The sequence below is a fragment of the Taudactylus pleione genome, unplaced genomic scaffold (assembly GCF_031769625.1).
Source record: "Taudactylus pleione unplaced genomic scaffold, aTauple2 ptg000021l, whole genome shotgun sequence".
Lineage (NCBI taxonomy): Eukaryota > Metazoa > Chordata > Amphibia > Anura > Myobatrachidae > Taudactylus > Taudactylus pleione.
In genome coordinates, this window is record NW_028284423.1 from 9839338 (window position 1) to 9854441 (window position 15104).

Consider the following 15104-nt stretch of genomic DNA (forward strand, 5'->3'; position numbering starts at 1 on the left):
GTCCCCCACACACTATTGGCAACACACCCAACTCGCAACACTTGCAACACTCTACAGAAAACTCGCTTAATCCTCTATAAACACTACAGAATACCTAATCAGCTTGCAACACACTAGTGGAAACCCGCTCAGTCCCCCACAAACTAAAGGAAACCAGCTCAGCTCACAACTCACTACAGGAAACCCACTCAGCCCCCCCAGTACACTAGACAAATGCCACTCAGCCCTCTACACACTACAGAAGTGGTACTCAGACAGTGCAGTAACATTGATAATCCCCCTGACACTACAGGAGGCCAAATTCAGATGTGGCCTAGCATGCCTGTAAATAAGTGTCATAGAGAAACTCAAATGTGAGTTTGACAAATATGGGTGCTGAGTATCCTACCTCTCAGAGAACTGCATGGGAAAATGCTGGTCCTGCCGTAGGTGAGCACGTGAAATCTTGAAGCAGCAAAACTGAGAGTTGGTCAGGCAGGAGTTGGCTCAGGTTGTTGGAAAATGCAGCATGTCTCAGATGCCATACACCTGTGCACTCTTTGGGGTAAATTTACTAAGATGGGAGTTCTATTAAGAAGTTATGTTGCCCAGAGCAACATATCAGATTCCAGGTATATTCTTCTAGAAGATGCAAGATAAATGAGAAGTAGAATCTGATTGGTTGCTATGGCCAACATAACTTCTTGATTGAACTCCCATTTTAGTAACTTTACCCCTTTATCTGGAAACCTTTGGAGGATGAGCCACACGCGCAAATATGCGCAGTATAAAAATCATATCCAGTCCATCCTTAATATTGCTATCAAAATTATTTTTATAGTGCCCGTGCCTGAGCTTACTTAATTTGGTGAGAACAGCAGCTCCATATTATGTGGGATTTATTTATTTATGCATTATTGTTACTATGTTAATTTGCATTCAATTCTTATTAAATATATTTTGCAAAAAGCCAATAGTACACATATATATATATTTTTCTGAACACATAAGCAGTGTCAGGGATAGACAGCACAACCCAGTCAATCACTCACAGTGATTGACTCACTCTCAAGGAGTGGCAATTGTTGGGACAGGCTGCTTGGCTGCTGCTTGATACTGGCGCCCCACCCCCTGCCGCTGTTTCTCACTTACTGGACCTCACCTGGCATGTTCTGACAGTCAGTGACACACCGACCAACACACACAGTCATCCACTGTCTGTCAACACAGCGCCACACGTCTGCACCACTTGAAGTTGCCGACCAGGACTTGGGAGGCGGAGACTGAGTGAGGCTGCAGCTGCTTTCGGTGGCTGTGCTTTACAGAGCTTGGCGCCGCGCATTGCACTGTAAGCAGCAGGGGCCCAGCGCTAGCAGGGAGAGAATTAGCTGGGTGGCCGGTGTTCCTCCCTCAGGGCTGTTGCGCTCTGTGCGGTGACACTGCCCGCACCACCCTTGTGATGGATGTAATATGGTGGCTGCTTCCTGTAGGGGGCCATGCCACTAGGATGCAGAGAAATGTCAGGGACTTAGGGATAGTCCCTCTTAGTACTAGGTCACTTTATTAAAGAAGATATATTTAAAAAGCGCCTTTAGTGGACCCATAACCCACCGGCCCAACAGGTAAGCTCCTGATGAATCTTGTGGCCAATCATAAGATATTATTTTGTTAATCAGTACTACTATCTGCGTGCTTATCTGATTACTTGTTATAAATGTGGTTTGTTTCGGACCATTACTACCATCTCTGTCTGCTCTGTTACTAGCATGTCACCCGTGCCTGTAATCTAACCTGGAAACTGTACTAGAATTCTTAAACTCTACCTCACTATTTTTGTGTATCTTTCTACTATCGCCATCATTATAGTTTATTTGTAAGACACCACAAAACTCTGCAGTGCACAAGGTATAGCAAATCATACATAAAATAATACATAAAAACAAATCATACATATAAGCAGAAGAAGTAAATGCAATATTGATGGACAAAGTGTGAATGTGAAACAAACGGTAGAGACAAGGGCATAACTAGGTATTTGAAGGCCCCATAACAAAAGTTTGTATGGGCCCCTATGTACCACCCAATGGTGAAAATGTATACAGTAACACATGTAACTTTGACAAGGAAGATGGGACCCATAGCATCTGCACCCCTTGCATCTATGGTAGTTATGCTAATGAGTAGAGAGGGCCTTGCTCATTAGAGCTTGCACTCATTCATGCACTGACAGCTGCTACTTGTGGGGTAAGTCTGTCAGATCAACAAAACCCACTTACATAATTGCAGGGATCCCTGGAGAAGACTAGTCCACATTACATTGTGCATTCCACAGCCATAATCATCTTCTTTATCCACAGTCCATGACAGTTTTCTCCTCTCATGGACCCTGCTGACTCACGGCTAAGGCGAACCTTACTGAGCAAGCAGGGAAACAGAAGGCAACGTATCATTCAGTTGCTTAAACCTGTAAATCTGCTTTACTTCCTAAATTAAGATTCTCATTTCACATTTTACATAGATATCGCAGGTTTGTGCATCTGAAGAAATTACCAAAATGAACTGTAGTGTTTGGTAGAATTTTTCTACAGCTTGAACTTATAAAAATACTGTCAAATAACTTTATTTCCCTAATATGAAATTTTAAATGATGAGTTAGAAACGAAAATGATGTCAAGAGAAGAAAACATTTAGCCAAAGGTGACTACTGTAGATAACGATGGGCCTGATTCTGAGTTGTAAGCTAATCCCGTTGTGACTGCGTCTTTTTATGCAGATACTGTGAGATAATATGTGTGAGATAATATGTATGAAATAATATGTATGAGATAATATGTATGAGATAATATGTGTGAGATAATATGAAATAATATGTATGAGATAATATGTGTGAGATAATATGTATGAGATAATATGTATGAGATAAATGTATGAGATAAATGTATGAGATAATATGTGTGAGATAATATGTGTGAGATAATATGTTAATATCCCATCCACCAGAATATGTATATTGAGACGGCTGTGTAAAAAGCATCTGAGTACAAAGACGCAGAATTGGACGCAGATCAGATGATTATAGGCCTTCTGAGTAATCCTATGGCTACTCATAATGGCCACCAGTGACACTGCTTACAAAGACACAGTCAAAGGATTCGACATACCTTTAAAATGGTTGCATCACTTCCGCGTTTTCAAACCATACCTCCGTTACCACGTTAACACTCCCCTAACTATCAATCACTCTGTGTCTATATCCTTTCTGTGTGCAACATCGTAGGGGCATTGAGAAGCATACGCTCTGCTGCTTATACGCAATTCCCAATCTGCCCTTTCACCATAAATTGTGGTATTTTGTACTCACAGTACACTGATGCCACCATATTGGCTCCCATATCAGTTCTGAAGGTCCGGTATTAAACCTTTATGTACTGTGAGACAGGAGCATTTCTACAGAGGAGGGGGCCTGTGTGCAGTCTCCGTCACAGGACCCCTATTCTCCCTCTGGCGGCCGGCAGCGCAATATAGACTCTGGACACTAGAGTGTGCCTGGAGTCTATAGTGCATGCGCAAGTCACTGGGAAAATGGCAGCGGCGGCCATTTTCCCTGTACTGCGCATGCGCAAACGACCATTTTCCAGCCATTTTTTATAGCGCCGGCCCCCCGAGCCAAGGTGGGACTCCGGAGGGGTAAGTATACTTTGGGTGCAGGGTGTGCGGTGCAGGCCCCCTCTGAACCCAGGGGCCCATGTGCCCCGCACACCCTGCACCCATTATAGATACGCCCCAAGTTCCAAATAAATCACACTTTAATTAGAGTTCCCGGAGAGCTCTAGGAGGAGTTACAGGTTTCTGGAGTAAAAGTATATACTGGAACTGTACTAAGGGCCTAATTCAGAGGTTCATGTAATGTCGATGCAGCAGGCAAGCGGCCAATGTCTTTAGCCTGCACATACTTTCGAGTTGCATGGCGCATTCCCCCCCGACAGTTACCGCCCTAAGGCGCAAATCTTAATTACACGCAGAGAGAAGTGATTTTAAAGGTAGTTTCAGGGAGTAACTGGTGGCTAGCCAGATGTGGATGTGCTGCAGCCAGTGATTGCGCCCAAACACGCACTTGCACTGACACTGGCGGCCATGTTCACACGGATATTCTGCACCTCTTTAGGGTTGGTACAGTCTCCAATGGTACATCTTAATATGGACAGCTGCAGATTTAGCATAAAGAAGAACTCTCAACTGCATAAAAAGACGCAGACATGTCTGCAACTGAGCCCAGCTCTGAAGCAGACCCTAATTGACAAGTATAATTACTAGTACCATTATAATAAGTAAGTTAAGTACGATAATAATATAATTAGATATTTATCTATTAATATTTAAGTTAGAGAAATACAAAATAAAAATAATATGTACAGAAAATGACAATTGAGTCAATTTAATATGCTAAATATATTGATTACCCAATCAGACAAAAATAGGCATCTTACCCTATGGGGGGAATTCACTTGCCTGTGAAGGCTGCGAATTGCTGTGGCGTTTAAACGCAGACCAACAGTGGTCCGGCCAGCTGAATGCCCGATTCACACAAAAGTGGTAGCGAACACTTTTGTGCGAGATCCCACAGCCATAAAGCGCGATGGCGGCTGCCAGGTGAACAGATTCACCCTTAATTGAATTCCCCCCTGTATCTTATACAGTATATTAAAAGAGTAAACTGCTCACAATTTTGAAGTTAGAAACAAGGTTTCAATACCAAGAACATTTACATGCGTAATTTTCTGGGGGAAATGGTGAATTGCTGTCTTATAAAATTCCCATGACTATAATAACAGACATTAAAGTCTGTTAAAAAGTGTTTTTTCTTTTAAATCATATATTACACATAACTATGCATCATATGTTAAATTAAATTCCATCTATCCTGTATATCTTTTTTATTTAAAACTGTAAAATTATTTCAGGTTTTTACTGCTATTACTGTAAATAACTCTTTCAGGGTCTGGAGATGAAACTGCTTTAAAAAAAAGTGAAAAATAATGTTGCATAATCACTGGTTAATATTTTAGTAGTTTATCACTTATTTTTGTAGCTTTGATATGTCTCATGTTTTTAGATTTAGTAGCCTTTAAATTTGGAATATTTTTTAAAACAAAACTGCACACAATTATTCTAATATCTTGGGCACATGTATTATTACATTATACAACTTTCAAAAGATGAATATATTATGCAATTAGGGTAAATGATAAGTAATTTTTTCATCATTGGTGTCTAATATCACCCAACATTATCATAACAAATTTGAGGTTTGTTAGTTTATCTTGTAATTTTGTATTGCATTGAATTTTCTACAGTATAATTTAAGTATTGTGAGCTCTGTTATGATCTTATCACTATTAAAATCTCAGCATAAACCTTTAGTAATCTCTTTAATCATCAGCCTGGTTTAATTTACATGCTTTGTTATGGCTAGTTAGCTGCCAAATATGGTAGCAAATGATAAATAGAGTCAAGACGGGGATTTGTTTGAACTAGTTGGTCTCTGAGGGTGGTCTTAATATGTTTCCAAATTGAAAAAATATTCTTTCCAAACTCATTATCAAAGCTATATTGTTTTTTTCCAGAAATGTTTTTATTACCATTGAGAAAATTGAGAAGATACAAACTACAGATATCACAATTTTTGTGGAATACATACATTACAATGAAATGTACAAGATAGAATAACAAAAGCATAATAAAGAATGCTATTATAGCATGTTGTATGTCTAAATAAAAGAGCAACAACATCATAATGCAATAAATTGTGATGAAATTATCTATGTAGCCATTCAATCCCAATTTGTCATAATGATATTAATAAACGGCATTTTAAACCGAAAATATATAGAAAAATATGAAAAGATTTCCATGTCATCTATTTTGTTTTTAAGCTTTTGTTTTCTGAACTTTTTTTTTTAAACACAACAGAAAGCATTAAATTATTATAGGAGAACTACTGTACAGTATATCTATAATAAGTCACTTTACATAGACTCCAAACTACTGGTTACCTGACATGCATCAGGCAATTATCAGGTCAGATACTGCAAGCAAATTAAACAATGTTTTGAAGAAACAAATTGACGTAGATAAAAAAAATAAGCATATTAACACTGATTGTTTTGTCCATGTCTAATAACCATTAGTTTAGGGTTTACGATCACTTAATAGCAGCACAATCAAAGTATCAATTGCACCATAACTTGTATATTCTACTATAAATAAAATAATCAAAATTTTACATAATTTGGACTGTTTACTCTACTATTTTGTTATATCAATCCAAAAATTTTAACTAAAACAACACATATTTGACTTGTCTGAAATTCCAATAACAGCAGAGGTCAGAATACACTAATAATACACTAATAATTGTATAGCATTGGAAAAATGTAATTAACTCAAATACTAATACTCTATGTATGTAACAGTCTTATGTCAGAAATCTTACTACAGCGGTAACAGCAAGAGGATGTTATTATATATATTTGTTCTGATAGTGAACAGTGAATTCATTTTTTTGTCTTCTAGACTTTAAGCATGTGTAACAGGATAAACTGTTGTATTATGGAATGTTGAGGGAGATTGCCTGGGTGGTATGATAAGCAGTTCAGTTTTGGACATGTTTATATTGATTTGATGTCTTCCTGCCATCCATATTGAAATCCTGAGGGGCAGGAAGATGTCTGCAATTGTGCTAAAGGTGAGAGGTCAGGTGTGGACAACTGGAGTTGTGTAGTATCTGTTTAATGATGATTTGTTTTGAAGCCAGATAATAAGCATGATGAAGACAGGGAGAGGTCCCAAAGCAGATCCTTGGTGTGTGCCCATACAGAGCAGAGGAGAACCAGGAGTATAGTTTCCCTCTAATGTCAGACAAAGTGATTATAGCAAAGAGGGTAGTCTATCAAAAGCAGCTGAAAGTTCTAGGAGGATGAGAAATGAGTAGCCTCTATGGGAGTTAATATGAAGATATTTAGTCACTTTGGAAAGTTTTTTTCAGTGGAATGTGCAATATGAAAGCCAGATGGCAAATAACTGAAGTTATATATCTCTGGGTTTAGGCTGTGATGTCCCAGTAATGTACAAAATATCATAGCTAGCAATCAGAGCACATTAAATGGGGAATTTACTTACATTGCATTGAGGTATAACAGCAATGTAATGATAGCTACCATGTGGGTTTTATTTGCTAAAATGTGCTTTGTTGATACATTATAAGAGAGGCTGTATGAATTTTAAATAACCATGATGCTTCTATCCTCACCAAAAAGAAAGAAGATACCTTAAAAATGATTTTCTTACTCCTTGGATGTTGGAGGCAAGTGTATTTCCACTGTATAAATATATGCATAACACCTGTACACAAAATAATTATGTCCATCAATTATCATACCAACCTGCAGCTTAGATAATGCACATACCATAATATTGATGGTCACTACATGAGTTACAGTATTTCTATTAATAGTCATGGCTATTGATAGAATTGCAATGAAATGTAAACTGTAATACAATACTCCAGGATGAGTAGTATGTGTAGTGTGAAAGAGTATTGGGTACAGTCATGGAAGGCAAAATATTTTGTATCATAAATGTTATGTAGCCTTTAGGCCTACTGGTGACAAAAGTAAAGCCATGTAGTGTTGCTGAGGAATTACTAGTGTGCAATTTGTTACAGTTCTATAATTGGGCTTTGGTATGGGGTATTCAGTGTGAGTCAGAGTTGTACCTGGCATCTCCATTTGACCCCACCACCCCTACAAATCATGTTAAAAGTGAGTATTCACAGTCTCTGCTTTCAAGCTTTAGTTTCAGCAAAACGGTCAATAATCCCACCAAAATTCACCTTCCTTGCATATTCATGTTCATAGAAATTAAAGCCAGATTTGTGAATCTTGTCTGGCTCATGGTAGAGAATAAGTAACTCTTTATCATTTTAAATTTGGAAAAAGTTCTTTCACTTGAAGAAATAGACATGGAGAAAGTCAAAAAGAATCTCAAAGTGACAAGTGACAAGCTTGGCAGAGATTCCCAAAAATCCCATCTCACAACAAACTCCAGTAAACTGCAAAGCTATCCATTTCTTTGAATCTTCAGCACTGATGTTGTCTCCAAATGCCTCCAAAGTTGTAAAAATTCCATACCAAAATCCTCATCTCAGAATTCTCAGAATTCATATAATAATCTGAGTCATCTTTGGAATGTAGTCCTGAAATTCTGCTGAATAACAGTGAAGATTGACACAATTTTATCCATTGCCTTAGAACGAATCTTAAATTCTTGACGAAAGTGACCAAGACAACCAAACATAGTCCTTTTTACTTCCTCTAGCAATGTGAGACCAGCATCCTTTGCCATCTCTCCTGGCATCCTTTTTTGGAGCTTTACTCTCATTCTCTCCATAGAAATGTCCATTTCTTCACATTTATTAGTTGTGTAATGATTGGCCCTCTTCACAATCTAATTTCATTGATCTTCAATAAATAGTTTTAGCACCTGGAGTTTTGCAATGCACCTTTCCAGGCTAATTCCAAATGTTTGCAAATACTTTTGTTTGATATTAATTTGTTGCAAGACTTCACACCAGAAAGCAAGGCCAGACTGGCCATCTGGCTCTTCTGGCAATTGCCATAAGGGCTGATGGGCCGGTCCTGACTGAAACCTGGCTGAGCAGCTCGGTCTCCCGGCGCACTATTCGGCAGGAATACTGAAAGGCGGGGCAGGCAATGAGGCCACTCCCCTGTGTGGCAATGCCACGCCCCCTTTGCAGAAGCACCTACGGCATGCACACACAGATTAATGCCAGGGCTGATCTGGAGTCCCTGCTTGAGTCTGATGTGGCTGGATTCTGACTGGGGGTGTGGTTTCACTATGAGTTTAGATCACTGTGTGATTTTAGAAGATCGGTGTGGCCAAATTTGCTATTCTTACCCCTAAAAAAAATGCATGTACAGAGGGTACCTAATTTCAAATTGTTAGGTGTCACCATATCTGAGGACATATCATGGACCTCAAATATTGTTGCTATGGTCTAAAAAGCAAAACAATACCTATATTTCCTTAGGTAATTGCGTGCGGTAAACCTTTCGGCAAGTAACCTGGTGAATTTTAACGCTGTGCTATTGTTGACCTATTGCGTCCCAGCTTGGTAATGGAAAAACTTGTGCATATCGTCTAATGTGTATGGACAATTGAACGCTCCCGCAGATGACATACGAGATCGTCTTATTGGCCGTGCTACACGTTCAATCAAACGATATTGTGCGTGTGGCTGTCGATTTTAATGAAGGATGGAACAAGAAATTGTTCAATTGATCATTAAATCATGTAGTATGTATGACTAATCTGTGATGGTCCAATGAAACCACCCCGACCATTTGCACGATATACCATCATGTACACGGCCTAAAGCAAACTGTAAGCTTTTGGAGAGGGTTGTGAGATCGACTGAATATGTTATTGAAGAAATTAATTGAGGCGCTTGATTTGAAAGGATAAAATGCTCGATACACATAAATTAATTAAAAATAAATTTATTCATACAACATAATTTGTTCTATAAAATTGTGTGGTGTCTCTCAATCTATATAAGTAACATTCAGGAGAACATACCAATACACATCTCATTTGGATTATATCTGAATCAAATTAGAAATGATAATGCAGGGAAAACATATCAGAAATATATATATAGTAATCACACTGTCAATGTTTTACTGATGATATATCTGATGGTTATTCGTTCTCCTATGGATAAAATAAATTACATAAATGATAAACCCCCCAAAAATTAAAAACCATGGTATAAGTCCAGAACCAAAAATATGTATGTGATTGAGTTCTGTATCAATACAAGTAAGTCCCGTATTCAAAATGTTCCATACGAGCAATAGATTATGACCACAAAGTGATTTACTCACAATAGGTGGTTATATCAGCGTTTCAGCCGGTCCTCTGTAACTCCGTATATGGGGTGCTTCCACCGCTCATCAGCGGGAGTCACGGCTTGGACGGTTGAGCCAGCAGCTCATCCCCCAGGGAGAGTGGGTAGGCTGTATGTCTCCCTCCGACTACACAGCCCAGTGAATCTGCTGGCTTGTGGAGAGGGCAGTTTAGAACAATGTAGAAGTTGCTGAACCACCAGAGTATATGAATCACTTGACGGCAATCCGTAGCGATGCTGAATACATGGATAAACCAAATCTCAGATGAGAGCACCGGACAAGCACCTTGACGCGTTTCTCCGGGTTTTAAGACTCCCGGTTTCTTCAGAAGGTAATGTCCACTGCACCAAGGAGGGTGTTTAAATAGCAGAGGTAATCAAAAAAATAGATAACAGCTGCCTGAATTACTCCTATGGTGGCAGGTTTTGTATCAATCATCAAGCAATCCCAAATGTTACTAACAAGATTACTAGCAGGGAACTCTTTTAATAAATAAGTTCAATACTAATCAACAAACAATTATAAATAAGACATATAAATTTAAACAAAGATAAAAAAGTAATAATAATAAATAATGATTATAATAATCAGTTCCACCAAAAATACTTTTTTATCTTATATGTTACTCAGTTCGGCTGAAATATAATGTTAATGTTCTAAAAACCGGAATTAAAATTTTCTAATCGTGCGCCTGACATATTGTTTCATGCAAGGACAGGTGAGGGTATAGACTACATAGTCTGATTCACAATTCACAAAGGAAGTAATTGGAGAGGACTAGTGACTTGTGAACAAAAGCTGTTCTGTCTATTGCCAATGAATTCACACGTCAGACACCTCGTGTGATTACATTTAAAACACCCACATGGTCTTGATAATCATACAGTATTTTTTATATTATCAATCTTTGTGTTTCTTTGTATAAAATGGCTATGTACCAGTTTCCTTTGTAAATTGTCAGCTTTTTTTAAAACTACCGACGGCTTACCCTCTAACTCGTTCTTTAATATAGGGTCTAGTTTCAAAATCGGAAAGTTCTTAGACACTATATTCTTTACTTTATGTGATAGACTATTCTGTTTAGATACAAAGGCAATCGACCTATCAAGTTTCCGATTTTGACTGGTATAGGTCTATTCCTTTGTGAGCAAAGATACTCTATCTAGTGCCAATACTTCCTCCAATGATTTTTCTAATAACTCCTTAGGATATGCTTTATCTCTAAAAGAATCAAGCAAGGGTTTAGCTTGCTCCAGAAAACTATTGGTATCAGAACAATTCCGCCTAAGTCTACATAGTTGCCCTTTTGGGATATTCTTAAGCCAACTTCTCTGATGGTTACTACTGTAGTCTATACAGTTGTTACAATCAACCTCTTTCTGAAATGTAGAAGTATTTATTCTGATATCTACCACATTAAGAGTGACATCTAAAAAATTAATGGTGTATTTGTGAAACGTGCTGGTGAAGGTGAGATTGTAATTATTGTGGTTTAAATAATTAACAAAAGATGTAATAGAGTGAGAATCCCCTTTCCAAATAAAAAATAAATCGTCTATGTATCTAGCATAGAGGACCAGGTTCGCGCCAAATGGGCCATTCCAGATGTACTCCTTTTCGAATGTGCCCCATATAGATATTCGCATAACTTGGCATGAACCTGGTCCCCATTGCTCTGCCCAACACCTGCAAATAATAAATGTGATTAAATACAAAGTAATTGTGTGTTAAGATAAAATGAATCGCGTGCAGTAAAATATTGCGTTGCTCTGCCTGAATTCCCATATCTTCTTTAAGATTAAGATCCACCATTTTGATACCCATATTGTGAGGTATCTGAGACTATAGAGATGTCACGTCACATGTTAGTAAATAATAGTCATCTTTCCATATTATATCTGAAATTTTCTCCAAAAAATGGGTGGTATCTCTAAGGTGGGAATCAAGCAGCGTGGAACGAGTTTGCAAAAATTGATCGACATAATGTGAAAGGTTAGCCATGAGGGACCCTAAACCCAAAATAATAGGATGCCCAGGTGTATTGTGTTGTGCCTTGTGGATTTTGGGTAGGTGATAATAAGTGTGGGTGATGGGGTGTGTAGGAATTATTTAAGTTTTATCTATTTTATTGTCCCTCTTCCTGTCCTGTTAAAATTATACCTGTATATTATGAGATTATGATATCATATCCTATTACACCTTTTTTTCATTAAGTGTGAACTCGATATAATGTACATATAAAAAACTTATAAAAAGTATATACACGAATTGTACTGATAAATTCTCTACTTTTTTATATATGATGATTGAATATATTAGGTCTTTTATCATATATATAAAGATTGTGTGATTTTTGTTTATAATTAGTGTGTTTATATTTTGAGGTTTCATCATCCCTGGCTATAAATCAAATCGCTGTCATTTTGACTTGAGGTTAATTATTTGATGAATACATTTAATGCAATTAATTTTAATTTTATTTATAATTATTTTTCAGCCGAACTGAGTAACATATAAGATAAATGAGTATTTTTTGGTGGAAACTGATTATTATAATCAATATTTGTTGTTATTACTTTTTTATCTTTTTTTAAATTTATGTATTATTTATAATTGTTTGTTGATTAGTATTGAACTTATTTATTAGAAGAGTTCCCTGCTAGTAATCTTGTTAGTAACATTTGGGATTGCTTGATGATTGATACAAAACCTGCCACCATAGGAGTAATTCAGACAGCTGTTATCTATTTTTTTAATTACCTCTGATATTTAAACACCCTCCTTGGTGCAGTGGACATTACCTTACGAAGAAACCGGGAGTCCTAAAACCCTGAGAAACGCATCAAGGTGCTTGTCCGGTGCTCTCATCTGAGATTTGGTTCATCCATGTATTCAGCATCGCTACGGATTGCCTTCAAGTGATTCATATACTCTGGTGGTTCAGCAACTTCTACATTGTTCTACACTGCCCTCTCCACAAGCCAGCGGATACACCAGGCTGTGTAGTCGGAGGGAGACGTACAGCCTACCCACTCTCCCTGGGGGACGAGCTGCTGACTCAACCGTCCAAGCCATGACTCCCGCTGACGAGCGGTGGAAGGACCCCATATACGGAGTTACACTTTAATTTGTATGTGCAGGTTTCCGCTTCCCTACTGAATATGAAACATTATTTGTGTAACAAGAGTGTGCTCTTCAGTGTAAAATCACTTTTAAAACAGGATGCAGTTACGATACCGCCACCGGGTATGCCGCCCGTCAGAATCCCAATGCTAGAAGGTCGATCAGGGACTAAAGATAGGCGTCTAAATCCCGACAAAATCCTGCCACTGGGCATCCCGAACGAAGGTAAACTGGGACTTTCTAGCTGTTAGCCATGGGGGAGGAGTTAGGTTTAAGCACCCCCGGGGGCCTTAGGGTTAGGCACCCCCCGTAGAGGGTCAGTGGTTCCCAAACTGGGTGTAGTGGCACCCTGGGGTGCCTGAGGGCACTTGCAGAGGTGCCTTGGGTTGGTGGTCCAGTACCAAATAAAATTATTTTTAGTCAGTGTGATTGGCAGCCATTAGCACAGATTTTGCCTATCAAAAAATATTTGGACAAAAAGAAGCGCAGCCCTGTCCACCAACCACATAACTGAACCTAAGGGTGACATATAAGCACAATTTAATTAATTTAATGTTTGCTGAATTTCTCAATAAGAAACCTTTGGCCCAGGGGTGCAGCAGAAAAATGCTGATACTCTAGGGCGACGTGATTCGAAAAAGTTTGGGAACCACTGGGCTAGGGGAAGGGGGGTTAGGGTTAGGCACCACTGGAGGGAGGTTAAGGTTAGGCACCACTAAGGCAGTGTTAGGGTTAGGGGGGGGGAGAGGGATGGATTAGGGTACTTACCAGCCCTAGTCAGGATCTTCACTATTTGGGCTTCCGGTGTTTCCGGCGGGAATAGATCCGGTGGCATTACATACCGATTCCTTTAAAACAGTGTTGCAGCAGTTTTATGGGGTTTGCCTAAATGGATGTGTTTTCACCATGTGCAACAGTTATCATTATCAACCTTATACTTACACCATGGTCGGAAGGTCCCACAACTTAGGTCTCTCTCAGAGGCCATTTTAGTCATACTTTGCGACTCACAGCCACAGTATGCCCTAAGTGTACTTTGACTGCAACTGAATGCCCACTGCCCACAACTGCACATCCACTGCCCATTTCAGCCCAGATCTTGGCCCCCAGACGTACACTATCGGAAGTTCGTTACTGAAAAAAGAAGTGGATTGAGAAAATTTGGCCAAGAGGCAAAAAATTAATAGTACAAATAACGTTCCCGCTTGGCTCTGTGTTACTTTGTAGTATTCCTCCCTTTGTCCTGCAGATTCTGCATGTTGCATGTTTGTGAGTAGGATCCGCTTACCCAGTCTTGTTCTATTACTGTTTGTTACCAGTTGTAAAATGCAACGGAATATGCTGGTGCTATATAAGTAACTCAATAAATAAGTAAAATAAATGTTTAACTGATGCACCAGTATTACCCCTTGCTATTAATGAATTAATCACATGAATGCCTGTCTCCACTGAGTGTAGAAGACTGGTGTAAATAATTAAACAAATAAATGAAATATTTTTTTTTTTTAGATGAGAATCATATGATCACTATTCTCTTGAAATACCCCTGATATGTAAAATCAATCTAAAATGTTTTTGGCCTCAGTTTTAAATATCTACTAACCAAGCAATAAGATATTGTTATCATCATGGGTGGTTTAATAATTGTTTTGCAGAACGCTGATATATGATGCTTGAAAGTGTGTTTTAGATTGACTCCAGTGTGAATGCGGTTTTACTTACATGGATCCAAGAAAATGTGGTTAGGAAAGCATCCCAATCTCTTAGAATCTGATAATGTGGTTTTTAAGGGTGTAGTAATATTCTGCTTGCGGTTTCACTGGTGCATCCACTCCTATCTTCTGCAGTTTACTTCTGGAAAGGCACAGAAATACAACCAATTATACAGTAATGTGCATCTGTGCTAGGGGTGTGCACCGGCCACTATTCGTGTTTTGATTTTGGATCTGGATCTTTCTTCGTATTTTGGATCTGGATTGGTTTTGCCAAAACCACCCTTCCGTGTTTTGGGTT